Source organism: Ranitomeya imitator, chromosome 2 (genome assembly GCF_032444005.1).
Source record: "Ranitomeya imitator isolate aRanImi1 chromosome 2, aRanImi1.pri, whole genome shotgun sequence".
In the NCBI taxonomy this organism is placed as follows: domain Eukaryota; kingdom Metazoa; phylum Chordata; class Amphibia; order Anura; family Dendrobatidae; genus Ranitomeya; species Ranitomeya imitator.
This window is the reverse complement of record NC_091283.1, coordinates 815585573-815606423: the sequence shown is the minus strand read 5'-3', so window position 1 is coordinate 815606423 and position 20851 is coordinate 815585573.

Below are 20851 nucleotides of genomic sequence, written 5' to 3'. Positions count from 1 at the left end.
TCATATGACAGCTTTGACTCAAACACATCCAGGCTTTATCTTATAATTTAAAAAAAGTGAAAAATCTTTTAAAAAAAAGCATTATATTAAAAAGTTACAGAACTTTGCATTTTACAATGAACGGATCCTGTTTATGCAAATGTATAAAATTCCATTACGTATCATTTTGCTTCATTTCGTCTTGTCACTGACTTATGATTTGTGTAAGGACCACTGTCTTTACAGATAGGAACTTTCTAAGCACTGTGGGCACCGACCACAATCCAGTCTCCCCCCATCTGTAATATCCATCTGCCGTGGAACGTTTCCTTACATTACTGCATTAACCTCTGCGGTCATCTTGTTGCATGTTCCGGTGAAGGTAAGGGACTGCCGCTCTGTAAAAAGATGTTGACTCATTCATTAAACTACAGCTCATGTTTTACCACGTGAATAATTCATCCTGAACATCGCTTCTGATTTAATGCCCTCATTTCCCCATACTCAAAGCAATTTGCAATAAACTGATTTTACCAAAGCATTTACATAAAGTCTCCAAAATCATTAACCTATACGGTCTTCTTAAAGTGTCATATCGTTAAGCATATAATAAAATAACATAAGGTGTGTAATATTGTAACTACATGATGATATATTACATGATTTAGCATAGGTGACCATGTTAACATGTTTTTTCCTTTCCTCTTTTTTTTGTCTCAGCCCCATTCATATAAAAGTAGCAGAGTAGCAATACCAAGCACATCCTGGAATAAAACATTTTTTTCTTACCCTTGTTTGTGCATATAATAGAGTGTAAGGACCCTCCAAACGTCCATTTTTTATGTCCGTATGCAGTCTAGTTTTTAAGGACCACAAACACGGACACAAGCACAATGGTGGTACGCACATGTTGGGTCTTTTCTAGGGTTGAGCGACTTTAACTTTTTTAGGGTCGAGTCGGGTTTCGCGAAACCTGACTATCTCTAAAGTCGAGTCGAGTGAAATCGGCCGATTATGGCGAAAAGTCGGGGATCGACCGAAACACGAAACCCAATGCAAAGTCAATGGGATGATTTTTTTTTTCTCTCTCTCTCTCTCTCCCCCCCCCTCCGTCCCTGAACAGAAAAGCTGGTGTTACACATTTCAAATCGCTACAGCGCACAAGCGACAAGATGACAATAGGCGTCCACGCCCCTACGACATATGTCATCACTCTGCCCACGCTCCTTCATTGGCTGAAAAAATGGCGCCAAGCGCGTCATACGAAATGCGACTTTGGCGCGAAAGTCGCCTACCGCATGGCCGACCCCACACAGGGATCGGGTCGGGTTTCATGAAACCCGACTTTGCCAAAAGTCGGCGACTTTTGAAAATGAACGATCCGTTTCGCTCAACCCTAGTCTTTTCCACAGACCATGTGTCCATGTGAAAAACCCGCAGACATGTCCTTTTTTTTCCGGCGGCACGGAGAAAATGCTTGCCGCACACGTGAGCATTGACGACACACGGATGATATCCACGTGACACATCTCGTAATGAAATGCCCAGGCGGCCCGGAAAAAAGCAGTAAACTAAACTATTCCCAGGTGCCGTGTGCTGACTACAACTGTCATCATCCTCAACAGTGATATTTCATTATTTCTTTTTTAATAAATTTGCAAAAGTTTCTACATTTCTGTTTTTTTTAGTCAAGATGTGGTGCAGAGTGTACATTTATGAGACAAAAAAATGAACTTTTTAGAATTTACCAAATGGCTGCAATGAAACAAAGAGTGAAAAATGTAAAGGGGTCTGAATACTTTCCGTACCCACTGTAGAAAATAATACATAACACCTTCATGATTAATTACACCTAATGGAAATCTCAGGTCTATTAGTTTTCTACTCATTAGTACTCTTTGTTTTTTTTTAATCGCTTCAGGATCAATTGCCGTAAATTTGCAACAAGCGGCGCGGATCCAAAAACTCACGGCATTTTATATATTGACAAAAATGCGAAGAGAATTCATCCTCACAGGTCTCTGGTAGTAAATACTTCTATTTTCCATGAAATAGCAACTCTGAAACATCTTTTCTTAGAACATTTGTTTTGTTGGGTCTTACATATTCTTCCTGGAAAGGTATAAATACATTGACAACTGAGTATTATAATTTACCATTAGGTTTTTATATACTGTTCTAGTAAGAGAAAAAAGAAAAAATATTCACGAATAATTTCTCTGCGTTGTGCAATAGAGTTACTACAATTTATGCAAGAAACTGACATACATTATAGCATGTCTTCTACAGATTTATCCCAGCGCAGTTCTCAGATGGTGGCACACAGGCAGCACAAACTTGACAGCTCTTACTCCAGTAGGTCTCTGTTTATAAGGACCACTAGTCTTAATACATTTCTTTTAACCCTTACACCAAGGTGGTTCATTATACGTCTTAATAGTGCTTGGTTTTGAATGTCCAAAATATCCTAAACCGGACGAATTTGCCAATGAAGCGGTCAACTTGGGAAAATAAAAAAAATATATATATTACATAATATAAGCAGAAAGATAATTCTACCTTTCAGTAGACTAACTCTTTTTATGTAATTTATTAGGGCATAGGGATGTCTTAAAAGTGTTGAGGAAATATCTCTTTGGGGAAGACGCAAGGGGTCGCTGCCAAGTTTGACCAAATTAAGGTGGCAACAGGTCAGAGACAAAGCATACACAGGACTATGTCTGTGTAGAAAACCTGTCTGCTGGACCCTATGACAAGCTTGCTTTTTATGACCAATTTAGAAAAAAGGAATTGAATAAAGGTAACACCATAAAAGAGAAAAAGGTTAACATGACCTCATTTAGAGAGTTGTTTTTTTTTTGTGAAGATTATCAGCAGGCCTACATTTTGAGAAGAGCTTGTGAGCAGATCACTGCGAGGTCCTCATTTAGGAAATGGCTTAATCAGAAGATCACAAGAGAGTCTTCATTTAGACAAGGATTTGTCCAGAAGATCATCAGTAGATATTAACTTTGAAAAGAGCCTCTGTAGAAGATCACCAAAGGGTCTTCATTTAGAAAAGAGCTGGCCTAGAGGATCATCAGGAGGTCTTCATTTTGAGAAGGACTTGTTCAGAAGCTTACCAGTAGGTCATCAGTTGGAGAAAGGCTTGCCCTGAAAATCAACAGAGGGTTACCATTTAGAAAATGGCTTCTGCAGGAGTTCACCTCGCTTAGGAAATGGCTTACCCAAAAGATCATGAATGGGACATCATTTAGAAAAGGTTTAGACCATAAGATCATCATCAGGTCTTCCTTTTGAGAAAAGCATTTGCATCAGATCACTAAGGGATCCTCATTTAGAGATTTTTTTTTTCTGAAGATCACAAGAGGGCCTTCATTTAGACAAGGATTTGCCCAGAAATTCACTAGTAGTTCCTCAGTTGCAGAAAAAGCTTTCACTGAAAATCAACAGTGGCTTCCCATTTAGAAACGGACTTATGCAGAATATCACCTCACTTAGGAAAGGATTTAATCAGAAAAATCACCAGCAGATCTTGATTTAGAGAAGGGTTTTTTTTCAGAATATCATCAGTAGGAGATTCTCATTTAGAAAATGGCTTATCCATAAGATAGTCTTCATTTATAAAACAATTTGCCTAGAGGATCCTCAGGAGATCTTCATTTTGAGAAAAGTTTGCCCACAAGTTCAACAGTAAGTCCATATTTAGAGAATGCATGCCATGAAAATCAACAAGGGGTTCCCATTTAGAAAAGGGCTTACATAGAAAATCTCTTCATTTAAGAAAAGTCCTTGCCCAGAAGATTAGATGCCTTCACTTAGAAAAAGGTTTACATAGAAGGGTCAAAAAATAACCCCATTATGTTGTATTTAAATATTGCTTTATGGCTCTATCTTGACAAGAAATTTGACTTACCTTTCATAAACCTGTGATATTCAGCACAAATCCACTCCATGTGCAACATGTTTCCTGCTGATGGCAACTTTATTCAACTATAAGAAACATTTTGAACAATTTTGGCAGGAGACACAGTCACAGCCAAAGGAGAATCACTTGGGGCACTAGGAAAGTTAAAAGCTTGGCATGCATCTTAAAGGCACAAAAAAACTACAGACAAAAATCCAGGCATGAAAAAATAATGTTCTCGTTGGGGTTCCTATTGACATAAAAAGAATCACACATCAAGATTTTCTTGGCAGCAAATCCTTACAAATGAGAAAAAATTGACAGTCGACAGTAAGGGTCAATTACAAATTTGGAAAATTCATAAAGAATACATCTATTCTTCTCTTGTGATGAAATCTTCCTGCAGCGCTATGGAAAAAAGTGCCCTTCCAAGTACCTTCTATTATCACATAATTTTACACATTATAGTTTATGGTTTATGATCTTTAGTATTCTTTACACAAAAATTAAATGAGTTACACAATTAGGTGAATATCTGAGCAATAGAAAACAAATAGTAACCCAAAATAAAATAATAGAATAATAGTTTTTTTTAACTAATCTTTCAAACAATTCTCCCTAAATATATATTATAAAAGACAAAAAATGATACTATAGGGTGAAAGGGGAAAAAAAGAAAGTGTATGAGTAGAGATGAGCAGAAAATTAAAACTTGCCAAATCGCTCAGATTTTGCATAGAATTAGATTGAATGTGAATGTTTCCTATTAGGCTCTGGGGTTTGTCCAGATCCCAAATCACGATAAATTTAACATGTAAAAAACAACCCAAAAAAATCCAAAACATAATACTGTAGAGGGCTGGCATCCTCGCTATCTCCAAAGCTTGCTGCACTCCGTCCGGACCTCAGGGCCTCTTCTTTCCTGTGCAGATTTTTTCACCCTAGAGCAAGACTTCCGTCTATGAACAGGCCTCAGAGATTGTACCGAATCGTAACATCTTGGGGCATATCATGATGTTGTGATATCCAAGTCCTAGTCGTGTCAGGAAGTTCTTTTCTAGAGTGAAAACACTAGTGTGTGACTGGGAAGCGAGTTTTTGTTTTTTCACTTTTTGCCAGTCTGTTCAGTACCTCAAAATGGTCACCTTGTACAGAGTGAACTACAAAAAGAAAATTTTATGCAAAGTTTGAGTAGAATTTAATTCCCCTAACTTTAAATTGAATTTAATAAGTAACGTAGAAAATTCCCAGTCTGTGGCCGGCGCCCCCGTAAAGAGGAAACCGTGAAAATTAAAAGTAAAAGTCTACTTTAATAACGAATTGCTGGACATTACAGGACACAGGACAAAGCATTTCAACTCCCACACCTTGGAGTCTTCCTCAGGTCGTTGAAACAAAATAATAAGATAAGATATTATATTGTTTCAATGACCTGAAGAAGACTCCAAGGTGTGGGAGTCAAAGCAATTCTTTAGAGTTTTACATTTAATTTTCACAGTTTCCTCTATACAGAAGCGCCGGCCACAGACTGGGAGTTTTCTTCATTACTTATTGTTTTCACCACGGAGGTCTGAAGTCTGTAACCCTTCGTGTGCCTAGCCGGCTGAGCGGCAATCCGTTCTTCCTGCATTCCTGTTGGATCACCTTTCAATGCTTCAATTCACCTTTTACAAGGTGAGTGCAATCGCAAAAGTGTGCAATTTAATCCTATTATCCACTGCACTTAGATCGTGCGCAGCGCTGTTCCCATTTTTCCCTATCCTTAGGGCTGTTTGGATTTAAAATGAATTTAAAATTCACTGCTCTCTACTTATGAATTTTGGTAGGCGGTGAGGCTTAAAGCGAACTGGTCAGCAGGATTTTGCTAAGTAAACTACAGCCATTCTCAGGTTGAGGCTGTAATTAAAATGATACCTGGGGTGAAGAAATGTTTTTTTCTTTTGCAAAAAAATGTTGGCAAAGGACACAATGTGAATAGTGATGAGCGAACGTGCTCATATAAGGTGTTGTCTGAGCATGCTCAGGTGCTAACTGGGTGACTTCGGCGTGCGCAAATAATGTATTCGAGTCCCCACTGCTGGATGTCTCACTGCTAAACTGCAATCACTAAATGTGTTGCGGCTGTTGAACAGCAGCCACGAGACATGCAGCTGTGGGGACTCGAACATATTTTTCGAGCACTCCACAGTCAATCGGTTAGCACCCGAGCATGCTCATATAACACCTTATGCGAGCGCATTCGCTCATTACTAAATAAGAACACAGTCTTAGGCTACTTTCACACTAGCATCGGACTCGGCCTGTCGCAGTGCGTCAGGCCGAGGTTCCGACGCTAGCAGTGAAAAGGAGGCACAACGGGGGCAGCGGATGCATTTTTCCTGCGCATCCGCTGCTCCATTGTAAGGTGCGGGGAGGTGGGGGCGGAGTTCCGGCCGCGCATGCGCGGTCGGAAAAAGCGGTCCGTCGGTTGCAACGTGTGTCAATGCGTCGCTAATGCTAATCTATGGGGCAAAAACGCATCCTGCAAACAACTTTGCAGGATGAGTTTTTTCCCCTAAACGACGCATGGCGACTTATTCCAAAAAAACCAGCGTGAAAGTAGCCTCAAAAGCTATGAGTCCAAAAATTGGTTGCAAAAACTGTAGCAATTTGTTAAAGTCACAGAAAAAATAACGCTTTTGACCAATGTGAAAGTACCCTTAAAACACTAATCTTTTTTTAAAAAAAAATGTTGTGTCCACATTCATATCTCGAAGTATACAGAAAATGAGATGTCTCTCCAGCACATCAAGCTTCTGTAAATTTGCTTTTTCCTTGGAATCTTTCAACAGTAACAAACAAATTGACAAAATGGTTTTAATTAAAGTGCTCAGAGATCTTCACCAAACGGAATGAAGTGATTACACTCTTCAGCTCAGTAAGTATAGCATGCAATATTTTCATCAAAAAGTAATTGATCTAAATTAGTATTTTTTCAGGCAAATTTGTTTTTCTTTCTTGCTGGCACTGTGTAAGAGACGGAAGTCTTCCGACACGTCAGGCACAAGATGCAATCAAGACTAAACAGCTAAAGGGAAATTTAGCAAGTTTGCACGATGTAACTTTCAGAACGCGCAGTTTACAGAAGACGTGCGGAGAGCTAGAAATAACAAATCCGGAGCCGACTGTGAGTTTCTGGAGAATCCTTGTAATATAATTACTATCTGGTTGGTTGGGGGTCTCTGTAGACCTCATTTAGCATCCTGTATTGCCGAGTATATATACCTCTGCTTAATGTACAGCACCCGTTGTCGGCATGATTAAATAGCTGTTGTTTTCTATTTGTTTTACCTGTTGTGTCCTTGATTTCTTAACTACATAATTTCTATATAACTAGATGATGTTATTAAATATGAATGGTTGCATCGTGGTTTTAAACAGTATGTAATAAAAAGGTTTTATCTGCTTTTTAAAACAAATGTTTCACAATATAAACTGCTTACATTATTAAATAGATTTATTAGACCCAGTGAGGCTGGTGTACTGACTCTGAAATCTATTTTAGAATAGCTGTGTAATCCTATTTGAACGCAGTTTCCCTCCGCCTGACTGGCAGCTCCTCAGTATCTCTCCTCCTTGCTGATTAATGTTCGACGACCTAAACTGATTGACAGCTTCTCAGTGTTCCTCCACCCTACTGCTGCTGTAAGATCTCACACTGCTCAGTACCAGCTGTAGCTGTCATTCAAGATACAGAAAGAGATTGAATATGTTAAGATGAGTGAACCCGAACTGTAAAGTTCGGGGTTCGCACTGGACACGTAGTGTCAGGTGCTCATCTCCGAACACAGACTTCTCTAGTAGTGTTGAGCCACCCCCCTAGTGTTCGGTTCGTCGAATTGGGGCGTGTTTGACGAATGTTTGTCGAACGTTCGAGGAACACCGTCGAACCCCATTGAAACTAATGGCAGGCAAACACAAAAACATACAAACACATGGAAAACACATAGAAAACACCTTAAAAGGGGTCCAAAAGCTGACAAACTGCTCAGATGACACAACAAACACATGGAAAAGTCACAACTACATATAGTCATGCGAAAAGAAAAGAGGTGAAGGAGTAAAGGAGGAGGAGACACAGATATAGGCATGTCATGCCCTTCTAAAATCAAGAAAGGCTGGAGTAAAAATCTAAATTCAGCCTACCAACACCCAGACGTCGTGACAAAAAATGTAAAAAAGAAATATCTTTAGGTAGAATGGCGGCGGGTCCATTCAGAACACATTCCTTAGAAGACATAGTGGTATCCCCTTTGGGAGTCGTGCCAAAAAAGGAACCTAATACATTCAGACTAATCCACCATTTGTCATATCCAAGGAGCAGGTCAGTAAATGACAACATCGACGCGGAACCGAGTACAGTACTATATTCTGTACCTCCTTTGACGAGGCAATCAGGCGGGCCAAGAAGTTGGGAAGGGGCACCCTAATGGCCAAAACAGACATTGAGGGGGCGTTCCGGTTACTACCTGTGCCTCCGAATACTGTCCTCCCATTGGGCTGCTTCTGTGAAGGAGCATACTACATAGATCGCTGTTTGCCCATGGGGTGCTCCATATCCTACTCATTATTTGAGGCGTTTAGTTGCTTCCTTGAATGGGTCGTCATGGACGTTTCTAAGGGGGCACATATTATCCATTACCTCCATGACTTCTTATGCCTGGGCCCAAAAGATTCGCCACAGTGAGAATACACGCGGTCGTCCACCTGTGAGAAAGAGAGAGCTGGAGGGAGAGTAGACACCCCAGAGCCGAGGGGTTAGATTGAGAAAGGAAGAAGGTGGTGTAGCTTGCTTCATGGGTGGGGTACTCTGCTGAGTAGTAGACACTGCTACTAGGCCCAAAGTATTGTCTGGGCTAGATGCAGTTAAACATTAGTAATTAGATAAACAGGCGGTGTAGCTTGCTTCATGGGTGAGGTACTCTGCTGAGTAGCTTAAACTGCTACTAGGCCCAAAGTATTGCCTGGGCTAGATGCAGGTAAAAATTAGTACTTAGATAAACAGGCGGTGTAGCTTGCTTCATGGGTGGGGTACTCTGCTGAGTAGCAGACAATGCTACTAGGCCCAAAGTATTGCCTGGGCTAGATGCAGTTAAAAATTAGTAATTAGATAAACAGGTGGTGTAGCTTGCTTCACAGGTGGGCTACTCCGCTGACGTGCAGACACTGTTACTAAGCCCAAAACGATTTACTGGGTTAGATGCAGTAAAAATTTAGATACACAGGCGGTGTAGCTAGCTTCACAGGCGAGCTACTCAGATGACTACCAGAAAATACTACTAGCCCAAAAGGATTGGCTGAGCTAGATTACACCAAATGCTGTGACAAACTCTTGCACAGCACTGGCACAGACCTGCCTCGCAAAAAGTGCTATGAACTGCTGTAACCTACCCAGAAAAGGGCTGATATTACAACTAGTCCCGACTCCCTAAACCTATCTCTCTCTAACTGCAAATTCGCTCGCAATTCACACTCTTAGTCTGTATAGCGCCCACAGCAGCAGCAGTGCCGTCTAACACTAAGCTGCAGCAGTTAGGAAATGGTGGTGACGGGGAAAATGGCTGGTTCTTATAGGGCCAGGACATGTGACATACACAGCCAATGACACATGCCCTTGCTTGTGTGCATCACATGCACTTTGCTGTGTGTGTGTGCACTGCTGATAGGCTGAGAGACTGCACCACCCCACTGTAAGGCTATGTGCACACGTTGCGGATTAAGCTTAGGAATTTCTGGTGCGGATTCTGCCTCTCCTGGTAGAAAACGCACCTGTGGATTTGTCGCATTTTTAGTGCGGTTTCGCAGCGTTTTTTGTGCATTTTTGCTGTGGTTTTCTTGCGGATTTGCTGCATTTTTTACCCCTGCGGTTTTCTATAATCGAATGGGTACAAAATCGCTGCAGATTCTCAAAAAAGAAGGGACATGCTACTTCTTTTAAACTGCAGCGTTTCCGCAATGCGTGCACAGCATTTTATTTTTCTCATTGATTTACATTGTACTGTAAATCAATTGCGGATCTGCAGTATTTCTGCACTGCAAAAAACGCAGATAGCCTAAATGCGGGAAAGAAAAAAAAAATGGAGATCGGCATTATTTCAGCACAGATCAGAACAGTTATCGAACAGAAACTCGAACAGCCGAATTTGAAGCAAATTGTTCGAGTTCGTCGAACGACTCGAACACCGCCCAAAACAGCTCGAATTTGAAATTGGCGAACAGTCCGACTTGAACACCACTCATCTCTATTCTCTAGGAAGTCCGTTTTAGTGTTTGGAGTTCCAAGAGAAGAGAGAGAATCTGTGAAGGTACTCTGCTTCCTTTGGCAGCCCTCTAGCATTTATTGAGACCATTTTACAGCACCAAAGTTCGGGTTCCCATTATCTTCTATGGGATTGGGGTTTGGGTTCCAGTTTGGGTAGAGTTCTGGTACCCAAACGTTTGAAAAGTTTGGTTGAACCTCACAAACTTGAACATCCACTCAACCCTACTCATGAGCTCTCCCACTCTTTAGTGGGACTCATCAACATTATTATTATTCAACCATTCTGATATGGATTTGTACAGTAATTACAACTGGCTCATCAGGTCTAAGTGGTCTATTTAAAATGTACAGTATGCAGTTTGTATTGTGAAATCTGATGGCACATCCAATTTAATGGAATAGTCTGCCCAACTTGATTTAATTGACATCTCTATCAAGATTTCCATTTTTCTTTTTGTTGCAAGAGATCTTTAAAAATGCAATTAGTTTTAGAGGGAACTTGTTTCTGAGTTTGAGTGGATCTTGTAATTAGGCTTAGTGCATGCTGATTTTATGGCCACTGTCGAGCACATATGCTTAGCATTTGCCTAACAGTGGGCACAGTGTGGAGGTAAGTGTAGGCACCAGATCACCATAAAAGCCTATTGGAAAAAAAATAAAACATTTACTGCATGGGTTATACATACTTAATCCATCCTGCTGTTTCTGAGATTCCTGCGTGTGCCAAGTCCTCGCTACCCACATATCTTCCTGCTAGCTGTATCGATTCCCGAGGTCTTTGTACCCACCTAGACCTGGGGGGCTTAGGGGATCCACCTCACCTGGTGAGCCCAACAGGGTTTTAGAGATCTGATTCACACTCATGTGAGATGTGCTATCATGCCATCTCAAGCAAAAGGGTTTTTGATGCTTAGAAAACTTTTTTCTAAACCATTTTTTATACAAAGTATAAATTGTAATACCAAATTAGTCATTTATATAATTTCATGCTTTCCAATGGACATTCTTTTCCGGCCATACATACATGTGACTAAGTTTGCCAAATATTGGCCATAGCACTGACACATTGGAAACATGTCAATTCTTGCCATAAGGGAAAGCATGATTTTGCAATACTCTGCCAGGAGATGTGTATTATGTATGTGACTACTCAGTGGTTGGGATTAGTGATGAGCGAACGTGCTCGCCACTACTCGTTACCCGCCCGAGTATCACTATGCTCGGTGTACTTGGCGAGCACCGAGCATTTCCGGGATTATTTTGCAGTAACTGGTGTCTCCACCCAGCATTTTTGGCGGACTTTAGAGACCCAATCACGCTGCAGGGATTGTCTGCCAGGCCATGAAATGCCGCAGCCATCTTAGTTGTGGTCGTGCAGTGATTGACTTGGCCGCACAGCATCATCCCGAGTATAAGAGACCTGGCACCGCCCTGCTCGCCACATTTTGCTCCAGATTCAGCGAGAGTAGGGAGAGCTGCTACTGAGATAGGGTCAGAATCGTGGTTTTTATAGTTAGTGTAGGTCTGTAACTCTTAAATCCACAACTCCTGCGAAACCAACAGTCCTTTTTAGGGCTAATTGGTGGGTCCCGATATTGCAACGCTAGGTAGGCAGGGCACAGCATATCCACATCAGTGCAAGGCCTGCAGGAACTGTATGTGCATCCATTGCTCCCAATGCATCCCTCCCAAAGCTCCATAATTGTCTGCTGCTGCTACAGCTTCTTTACTATATACCTAGTTGCATTTTTTTTCCAAAAAAATTTACCGCCCCCTCAAAACCCCCCAAAAATATACAGTGTGTTCTGTCAGACTGAGGCCTGTGTAAAAATCATAGTTTGTCAGGCATACATAGCATAGTTGTGTGGGTTAACCTTATGCCACTTTTTTTTTTTGGTGTTTTAAATTCACCAAAAAAGGCCTCATATATCTGCGTGCTCCAAGTTTGGGCATTGTAGGCCAGAGGACCACTTTTTTTGCTGTTTGATACTTTAATTATATACAGCACTATTTAGCATACAAAAATATGAAAAGGTCACATATTTGCCAGTGTGGTATTTCCGTGACAGCCCTCATATATTTGCGTGCTCCAAGTTTGGACATTGTAGGCCGGTGTACCACTTTTTTTGTTGTCTGTTACTCTAATTATATACAGCACTATTTAGCATAAAAAAATATAAAAAGGCCACATATTTGCCAGTGTGTTATTTCTGTGACAGCCCTCATATATCTGCGTGTTCCAAGTTTGGACATTGTAGGCTGGCGGTCCACTTTTTTTGCTGTCTGTTACTGTAATTATATACAGCACTATTTAGCATAAAAAATGTAAAAATGCCACCTATTTACCAGTGTGGTATTTCCGTGACAGCCCTCATATATCTGCGTGCTCCAAGTTTGGACATTAGAAACCGGTGTAACACTTTCTTTGTTGTCTGTTACTCTAATTATATACAGCACTATTTAGCATAAAAAAATATAAAAAGACCACATATTTGCCAGTGTGGTATTTCCGTGACAGCGCGTGTTCAATATTGGGCATTGTAAGCCGGTTTTCAACAGTTTTTGCTGTCTGTGACTCTACTGTACTTATATGCAGCACTATTTTTCATAAAAAAATAAAAAAGAAAGGCCGCATTTGGAACAGTGTGGTATTTCTTGAAAATACTTCTCAAGTTGTTATGGCTGCTTCATGACTGTCTTAAATGCTTCAACTACTACTACCACCATCATCATCTTCTGCCTAGAGGCAGTCACTGCACACATAGTAAGTCTGAGGAGCAGAGTGTGAACGCTTGGGTGGTGTTGTACTCTGTCTCTGTATTATGAGGGGGTTTTCTCCCGCCAATAAAAGCAGTACTGCCATAAAGCAAGGAGCCATGTGCCCAATGACCACCAGAGAGCGAGGCACTGTGCGCTCCATGAACGTGAGTACAGGTCACGTGCGCAGTTGAGAGAGACATTTCATGCTCCGTGTTCAGCTTAGCTAAACAATAATTAAAGGGCACAGAGGACGTTGGTACAGTCAGCAAGGTACTCCCTCTGCATTTCCCCAAATTTTGCACTCCTTGTGAGAGTCCATCATACCTCAGGGCCAGGGAGATGGGAGGGTCTGAGAAAACTTTGCCAGTGTTCCACTGCCTCTGCTGGATTGGAGTTGTGTCTCTCTCACCTGTACTCCTTACTTGGCCAACGAATTGTGACTTCTTCTGCCAACGTTTTCAGATGGGAATTTTTTAAATGATTCAGCAAGAAGGGTCCTATGGTCCTCCAACATTGTAGTACACCTGTCTGCCTCTGGAATAAGAGATATAAAGTTCTCCTTGTAGCGTGGGTCTAGAAGTGCAGTATTGCCTGTCACCCAAAATTTTGAGAACGCGAGGGTGACGGGAAAGGCAGTGTAACATAAACTCAGCCATGCGTCCAAGACTGCAAACAGTTGATACTTCCGTGTCTGTTATGAATAGGTAATTCAGAACCACAATGGACCTTGAAGTTCAGAGCACACAAAGTGACCTGACAATAAGCAAAAAACATAGGACGGGCTCTGAGACGTGGGAACTCTGCTGACCGCAAACCCTAATCCTATCACACCACACTAGAGGTAGCCGTGGATTGCGCCTAACGCTCCCTATGCAACTCGGCACAGCCTGAGAAACTAGCTAGGCCTGAAGATAGAAAAATAAGCCTACCTTGCCTCAGAGAAATTCCCCAAAGGAAAAGGCAGCCCCCACATATAATGACTGTGAGTTAAGATGAAAGTACAAACACAGAGATTAAATAGATTTAGCAAAGCGAGGCCCGACTTACTGAATAGACCGAGGATAGGAAAGATAGCTTTGCGGTCAACACAAAAACCTACAAACAACCACGTAGAGGGGCAAAAAGACCCTCCGCACCGACTAACGGTACGGAGGTGCTCCCTCTGCGTCTCAGAGCTTCCAGCAAGCAAGAAAAACCATTAAAGCAAGCTGGACAGAAAATATAGCAACAAAAGTAACACAAGCAGAACTTAGCTTATGCTGAGCAGACAGGCCACAGGAACGATCCAGGAGGAAGCAAGACCAATACTAGAACATTGACTGGAGGCCAGGATCAAAGCACTAGGTGGAGTTAAATAGGGCAGCACCTAACGACTTAACCTCATCACCTGAGGAAGGAAACTCAGAAGCCGCAGTACCACTTGTGACCACAGGAGGGAGCTCGACCACAGAATTCACAACAGTACCCCCCCTTGAGGAGGGGTCACCGAACCCTCACCAGAGCCCCCAGGCCGACCAGGATGAGCCATATGAAAGGCACGAACAAGATCGGCAGCATGGACATCAGAGGCAAAGACCCAGGAATTATCTTCCTGACCATAACCCTTCCACTTAACCAGATACTGGAGTTTCCGTCTCGAAACACGAGAATCCAAAATCTTCTCCACTATATACTCCAACTCCCCCTCCACCAAAACCGGGGCAGGAGGATCAACAGATGGAACCATAGGTGCCACGTATCTCCGCAACAATGACCTATGGAATACGTTATGGATGGAAAAAGAATCTGGAAGGGTCAAACGAAAAGACACAGGATTAAGAACCTCAGAAATCCTATACGGACCAATGAAACGAGGCTTAAACTTAGGAGAGGAAACCTTCATAGGAATATAACGAGATGACAACCAAACCAAATCCCCAACACGAAGTCGGGGACCCACACAGCGTCTGCAATTAGCGAAACGTTGAGCCTTCTCCTGGGACAAGGTCAAATTGTCCACTACATGAGTCCAAATCCGCTGCAACCTGTCCACCACAGTATCCACACCAGGACAGTCCGAAGACTCAACCTGCCCTGAAGAGAAACGAGGATGGAACCCAGAATTGCAAAAAAATGGCGAAACCAAGGTAGCCGAGCTGGCCCGATTATTAAGGGCGAACTCAGCCAACGGCAAAAAGGACACCCAATCATCCTGATCAGCAGAAACAAAACATCTCAGATATGTTTCCAAGGTCTGATTGGTTCGTTCAGTTTGACCATTTGTCTGAGGATGGAAAGCCGAGGAAAAAGACAAATCAATACCCATCCTAGCACAAAATGCTCGCCAAAACCTCGAAACAAACTGGGAACCTCTGTCAGAAACGATGTTCTCTGGAATGCCATGTAAACGAACCACATGCTGGAAGAACAACGGCACCAAATCAGAGGAGGAAGGCAATTTAGACAAGGGTACCAAATGGACCATCTTAGAGAAGCGATCACAAACTACCCAAATGACCGACATTTTTTGAGAGACGGGGAGATCCGAAATAAAATCCATAGAGATATGTGTCCAAGGCCTCTTCGGGACCGGCAAAGCAAAAGCAACCCACTGGCACGAGAACAGCAGGGCTTAGCCCGAGCACAAATCCCACAGGACTGCACAAAAGAACGCACATCCCGCGACAGAGACGGCCACCAAAAGGATCTAGCCACCAAATCTCTGGTACCAAAGATTCCAGGATGACCAGCCAACACCGAACAATGAACCTCAGAGATAACTTTATTCGTCCACCTATCAGGGACAAACAGTTTCTCCGCTGGGCAACGATCAGGTTTATTAGCCTGAAATTTTTGCAGCACCCGCCGCAAATCAGGGGAGATGGCAGACACAATTACTCCCTCTTTGAGAATACCCGCCGGCTCAGGCAACCCCGGAGAGTCGGGCACAAAACTCCTAGACAGGGCATCCGCCTTCACATTTTTAGAGCCCGGAAGCTACGAAACCACAAAGTCAAAACGGGAGAAAAACAGCGACCAACGAGCCTGTCTAGGATTCAACCGTTTGGCAGACTCGAGATAAGTCAAGTTCTTGTGATCAGTCAAGACCACCACGCGATGCTTAGCTCCTTCAAGCCAATGATGCCACTCCTCGAATGCCCACTTCATGGCCAGCAACTCTCGATTGCCAACATCATAATTTCGCTCAGCAGGCGAAAACTTCCTGGAAAAGAAGGCGCATGGCTTCATCACCGAGCAATCAGAACCTCTTTGTGACAAAACAGCCCCTGCTCCAATTTCAGAAGCATCAACCTCGACCTGGAACGGAAGCGAAACATCTGGTTGACACAACACAGGGGCAGAAGAAAAACGACGCTTAAACTCTTGAAAAGCTTCCACAGCAGCAGAAGACCAATTGACCACATCAGCACCCTTCTTGGTCAAATCGGTCAATGGTTTAGCAATACTAGAGAAATTACAGATGAAGCGACGATAAAAATTAGCAAAGCCAAGGAACTTTTGCAGACTCTTCAGAGATGTCGGCTGAGTCCAATCATAAATGGCCTGGACCTTAACAGGGTCCATCTCGATAGTAGAAGGGGAAAAAATGAACCCCAAAAATGAAACCTTCTGAACACCAAAGAGACACTTTGATCCCTTCACAAACAAAGAATTAGCACGCAGGACCTGGAACACCATTCTGACCTGCTTCACATGAGACTCCCAATCATCCGAGAAGACCAAAATATCATCCAAGTATACAATCAGGAATTTATCCAAGTACTCTTGGAAGATGTCATGCATAAAGGACTGAAATACTGATGGAGCATTGGCAAGTCCGAATGGCATAACTAGGTACTCAAAATGGCCCTCGGGCGTATTAAATGCAGTTTTCCATTCATCGCCCCGTTTAATACGCACAAGATTATATGCACCACGAAGATCTATCTTGGTGAACCAACGAGCCCCCTTAATACAAGCAAACAAATCAGATAGCAACGGCAAGGGGTACTGAAATTTGACCGTGATTTTATTTAGAAGGCGGTAATCAATACAAGGTCTCAGCGAACCATCCTTCTTGGCCACAAAAAAGAACCCTGCTCCCAATGGCGATGACGACGGGCGAATATGACCCTTCTCCAAAGATTCTTTTACATAACTCCGCAAAGCGGCGTGCTCAGGTACAGATAAATTAAACAGTCAACCCATAGGAAACTTACTACCAGGAATCAACTCGATAGCACAATCACAATCCCTATGCGGAGGTAGGGCATTGGACTTGGGCTCATCGAATACATCCCGGTAATCAGACAAGAACTCTGGGACCTCAGAAGGGGTGGATGATGAGATAGACAGAAATGGAACATCACCATGTACCCCCTGACAACCCCAGCTGGACACAGACATTGATTTCCAATCTAATACTGGGTTATGGACTTGTAGCCATGGCAACCCCAACACGACCACATCATGCAGATTATGCAACACCAGAAAGCGAATGGTGTGCAGGAGCCATGCACATGGTCAGCTGGGTCCAATACTGAGGCTTATTCTTGGCCAAAGGCGTAGCATCAATTCTTCTCAATGGAATAAGACACTGCAAGGGCTCCAAAACAAACCCACAGCGTCTAGCAAACTCCAAGTCCATCAAATTTAGGGCAGCGCCTGAATCCACAAATGCCATGACAGAATAGGAAGACAAAGAGCAGATTAAAGTAACGGACAAAAGAAATTTCGACTGTACCGTACCAATGGTGGCAGACTTAGTGAACCGCTTAGTGCGCTTAGGACAATCGGAGATAGCATGAGTGGAATCACCACAGTAGAAACACAGCCCATTCTGACGTCTGTGTTCTTGCCTTTCAGCTCTGGTCAAAGTCCTATCGCACTGCATAGGCTCAGGTTTATGCTCAGATAATACCGCCAAATGGTGCACAGATTTACGCTCACACAAGCGTCGACCGATCTGAATGGCCAAAGACATAGACTCATTCAGACCAGCAGGCATAGGAAATCCCACCATGACATCCTTAAGGGCTTCAGAGAGACCCTTTCTGAAAATAGCTGCCAGCGCAGATTCATTCCATTGAGTGAGCACGGACCACTTTCTAAACTTCTGACAATAAATCTCTATCTCATCCTGACCCTGACACAGAGCCAGCAAATTTTTCTCTGCCTGATCCACTGAATTAGGTTCATCGTACAGTAATCCGAGCGCCAGAAAAAACTCATCAATATTACATAATGCAGGATCTCCTGGCGCAAGGGAAAATGCCCAGTCACGTAATAAAGGGCCGCCACGTAATAAAGAAATAATGATCTTAACTTGTTGAACTGGGTCACCAGAGGAGCGAGGTTTCAATGCCAGAAACAGTTTGCAATTATTTTTGAAACTCAGAAATTTAGCTCTATCTCCAGAAAACAAATCAGGAATAGGAATTTTAGGTTCTAACATAGGATTCTGAACCACAAATCTTTAATGTTCTGTACACTTATAGTGAGATTATCCATCAAAGAGGACAGACCCTGAATGTCCATGTCCACACCTGTGTCCTGAACCACCCAAATGTCTAGGGGAAAAAAAAGGCAAAACACAGTGCAAAGAAAAAAAAATGGTCTCAGAACTTCTTTTTTCCCTCTATTGAGAAGCATTAGTACTCTTGGCCTCCAGTACTGTTATGAATAGGTAATTCAGAACCACAATGGACCTTGAAGTTCAGAGCACACAAAGTGACCTGACAATAAGCAAAAAACATAGGACGGGCTCTGAGACGTGGGAACTCTGCTGACCGCAAACCCTAATCCTATCACACCACACTAGAGGTAGCCGTGGATTGCGCCTAACGCTCCCTATGCAACTCGGCACAGCCTGAGAAACTAGCTACGCCTGAAGATAGAAAAATAAGCCTACCTTGCCTCAGAGAAATTCCCCAAAGGAAAAGGCAGCCCCCACATATAATGACTGTGAGTTAAGATGAAAGTACAAACACAGAGATGAAATAGATTTAGCAAAGCGAGGCCCGACTTACTGAATAGACCGAGGATAGGAAAGATAGCTTTGCGGTCAACACAAAAACCTACAAACAACCACGCAGAGGGGCAAAAAGACCCTCCGCACCGACTAACGGTACGGAGGTGCTCCCTCTGCGTCTCAGAGCTTCCAGCAAGCAAGAAAAACCATTAAAGCAAGCTGGACAGAAAATATAGCAACAAAAGTAACACAAGCAGAACTTAGCTTATGCTGAGCAGACAGGCCACAGGAACGATCCAGGAGGAAGCAAGACCAATACTAGAACATTGACTGGAGGCCAGGATCAAAGCACTAGGTGGAGTTAAATAGAGCAGCACCTAACGACTTAACCTCATCACCTGAGGAAGGAAACTCAGAAGCCGCAGTACCACTTGTGACCACAGGAGGGAGCTCGACCACAGAATTCACAACACGTGTCCTCACCAAGAGGACAACTGACCATGCTCTGCCCCTCCTCCTTGTCCTCAGGCCTCCACGACTTTCGACAAACCTCAGTAATATAATTGTAAATATATCATTGGAAATACATTTCCCTGTAGTTTTTACATCCCCCACTTCATTATAGATTGTAAATTGTTACTTAGGACTATTGTGTTTAAAACTGTAAATATGTTGACGCTATATAAATAACTATAGATATTAATATTAGAACACAGAGAAGCAGGATGGAGATGTTAATTATGGTGTCATTGCCGCTCACCATCTTGGTGAACTCCTCAAAGTTTTGGAGTATGGTACATATGTCTGACATCCATTTCCACTCCTGAGATCTTATGTGTGAATTCAGAACTGAATACCGACGGCCTTTTTGATGTTGGTAGTCAACAACTGCCCTCTTCTGCTCACAAATACTTTCCAAAATATGCAGTGTAGAGTTCCAATGCATGGGGAGGACATCACACACCAGTCGATGAGACAGAAGCTGCAAGTGCTGCAGAATCACGAAAAGGGCGGATGAAGCTCTAGCTGACTTTCTAAAATGTGTATGCAGAGCCACGTATTTTTCCTAGCAGATCTGGCACCTCTGTGTCGCTTTTTAGAAAATGTTCAACAATGAGATTAAACACATGGACCTGGCATGGCACGTGTGTGAGCTCGCCTCGACACAGAGCAGCCAACATGTTCCAGCCATTGTCACACATGACCATGGCTGGCTGTAGGTTCACCGGTGTCAGCCACAGATCTGCCTGCTCTTTCAGAGCTGTCCACAAATCTTCATCATTGTGCGGCTTGTCACTTAAGCATATTAGCTTCAGCACAGCCTGTTGCCACTTGGCTGAGGCAGTGCTGCAGTGCTTCCAGCTTGTGACTGATCTGCTACTTGCGTATTTCCGCTTGAGTTCCAAGGAATGGGGTATGGACAACTAAACAGTGCGCTGGGACAAGGATGTGGACGTGCTTGTTGATGGTGCTAGTTGAGTTTGTGTGCAACTGCAGATGCAGGGCATGAAGCATCTTTGCATGCAGCATGGACAGGGGATTTTCTTGCACGTACAACATCAGAAGAAGCAGTGGTATCACCCACAGACATAGTTCATTAAGCCTTGTGTTCAACTAACAAAGTGCTTTGCTGCCATGTGCCTGATCATGCTTGTGGTGCTTAGGATGGGAGTTTTGCTTCCCCTGCTGATGCGGGCATGGCCGGTGGTGCAAATGGCCTTTTTGGAGTTATCGGCACAGTCTTTAAAAAACAACCAGGCTGTTATGGGGACATTCAGTGTCTCCCTCTCCCGCACCACCTCCTTACCTCAAACCTTTCGGTGTTCCCCAAGGCTCAGTTCTAGGATCCCTACTCTTCTCCATCTACACCTTCGGCCTTGCCCAGCTGATGTAATGGCACGGTTTGCAATATCATCAGTCAGTACGCCGATGACACGCACATCTACCTATCTGT